Genomic DNA, 2,780 nt, shown 5'->3' with positions numbered 1-2,780 from the left:
AGAACAAAAAAGCCGAAGGTCATCACTCCAAGCAACGCGGACATGAAGGTAGCCTGGTCGTCACCAGTCTTACCATTCTCACTATTCTTCTGCCCTGAGCGAATATGCCAACGTTTATATTCGCTTTAATTTGTGCCTGGTGATTGTTTGTGGGCTACAATTATTGCATAATGCCATAATTAGCTAAATATTGAATTATGCTATATGTAAATGAAATATTCACCTGTTACTAGCAAGTCAGTGGTATTTGAGAGCAGGTTTTTTGTGAATACACCTTCAATTCTTTTTTTTTAACTTAACACCATTTTGAATTTCCGGATTTAAAAGCTTACATGGGTCTATTTATGTAGGTTCTGTTTTTCATTTATATTTATTTGTTCATTTCCTGGAACTCAAAGCCGCGACAGACAACATACCTGGCCCTTTATCCAGACAGTTTGATGACCCTTGATCAAGATCATAGAAGCACTGGGGCACAAAAAAAAAAACTATATTTATAACCGGAAGCCATAAACGTATTTTCTCGAGAAGTTGAACAGCAGCACTATTATTAGCTTTCAAGGCGTCCCATTTTCTGCATAATGAGGAATGGCCTAAAAAACTTCCAACACTTCCAGAAATGAATTTTAGTTTGTTCAAGATCTTATACTGATGAACATTTTTGACAAAAGTGAACAATGTAATATTCGTTTAGTTATAATTCAGAGAACGTTTAATATATTACGCAATCACAAAAGCTGGATTAACATGACTACAATATACAGTAAAAATAAAGCATTATTTAAAATCCATTCATATAACATATGTTTCAGATGTTTTGGTTTTGATTTTCAAATATATAAGAAAATGAAGTCGGATTTTATGGAAAAAAAAATACATTTGAGTAATTTCGTTTTTAATATATAGTTGCTCAACTAAAAAAAAATGGTTCGTGGCATACAAATATATTCGAGAATTCTCATAGCACCTCTAGGCCTCTGTTATCAAGTTTTCTCTCAAACGGCGAGAATATGTAAGTACGACAGAATATACGTGACATGTCAACTTTTTCGCGGACTGATATAGCACTGCACTCTCGATGCGGGGAGGATATATTGTTACAAAATGTAGATCGGTTGATGTCTTAGGTTGTTGTCTATGCTTCCATACATTTGGACGTGTTTTCTCGTCTGTACAGCGTCTTGTACGACACACCTTGTATACTGTAATCTCCTAGCATCGCCTCCACAAAAAAACGCCCGTGGACGTTCGGTGTTGCTTGTGAGCTACACCCTTTTTGACCAAAAAGATGACAGCTCAGGCTGAACATCATCCTTGCTCCTCAGATTGGGTTCCTACTGACTTTCACACTCTTCACCAAGCTGAAAATGACTCTAAAAAGCACGGGTTCTCAGGGATTTCAAGACATCAAAATTTCTTTGACAGAGAAACTTGCTGAACTTTCAGGCGATACGCTTAACAGGTTTCATGATTCGTATGACATCGCCGCGCTTATGATAAGAATATACGCTTCTCCATTCATCTGGAAAATTCTCGTGCACTGCTACCTCGAGCGTATACGATAAGGAGGCCAGAATGACCTTGCCTAGTCAGTGTTCTAGTTCTTTCCTGAGTATTCTATAGGTGGAAGATTTGAGATGGTGAGAATAACAGATTAAAAGCCGTGCGCCGTATTGCCTGTTCATTCACTGATTCTCTCTCGCGATAGCCAGCTGTTACTTCGACGGACAGCCGCTGGCTGCTTCTGCCGCCGACGCTCGCTGCTGGTTTCTGGCGTGGGTTCTTTTTTTTTTTCTTCGTTTCTGGCACAAGTTCGGCCCCCCTCCCCCATTAAAGCTTCAGTTCATTCCGTTTTCCTCTGCTTCATCGTCTGTCATTCGTGACAATATACAGCGGGTGTTTTCTTATATTTTTATAGTCGGTTGCAAGCTAAGAAAAAAACGGAAATGCCTCTCAGAGGAAAATGTAATCCTACGCCGAGAAACGCCAGCCAATCGTTTTCATGACGTCACGATTCCGTGCACCAATCGCGATCCTTTTGAAAAGAAAAAAAAAAGCTCAACATGGCTGCTGGCCTTAGCAACGCGACGCTAGTTTCTCGTGACAATTATTCTGCTTTTTTGCACCGTGTTTTACGTGCCCGAGGTTACGCCACGAAATCTTAATGGTATCGGCTTGCGTTTGCAGCAGTTTTTGCGCGACAACGTGAGAATCCAGCGACGCTATCGCCAACGAAAATTTCGAAGCGGGCGCGAGGCTTAGTACTGCTGAGAGGTGAGAAGACGGTATGTCAGACAGTATCTTGGACAGAAAATGAATTGGGAAAACGGTACATTGGACATTACTTTCTTTCTTTAGTAAACAGATATTTCGTTGACAAAAACGTATTCTAACTTATTTAAATGTTCTGAATGAATTAAATAAATATTGTAGTAGTTTAAGACACGTTTCCTGAAGGAAGAAAAAGCAACGTTGCTAGCGAACTACTTTCTCGACGGCGGAGGCACTTCAGATGGGCGCAATGCGCTTGTGGGTGGAGCTAAAAGATTGTTCTCAGGTTGCATCCGACTATAGTGAACCTCTCTGGGAAATAAATTGGAAAACCGACTACACAACATCCTGCCATAACGCCTCCCAATATGAAAAAAAAAGACTTCTCAAAATCAATTACTTGCACGTTAGTGAGACAATTGTTTTTTTAGAAACCTTACGTTATATTGATTTCAGGTGAGCAGCCGGTATCTATGTACGGATATGTCGATGAGACCCAAAGTCACATG

The sequence above is a fragment of the Ixodes scapularis genome, unplaced genomic scaffold, assembly GCF_016920785.2.
Source record: "Ixodes scapularis isolate PalLabHiFi unplaced genomic scaffold, ASM1692078v2 PGA_scaffold8__174_contigs__length_109621045, whole genome shotgun sequence".
NCBI lineage: Eukaryota > Metazoa > Arthropoda > Arachnida > Ixodida > Ixodidae > Ixodes > Ixodes scapularis.
Note: the sequence above shows the minus strand (reverse complement) of the source record.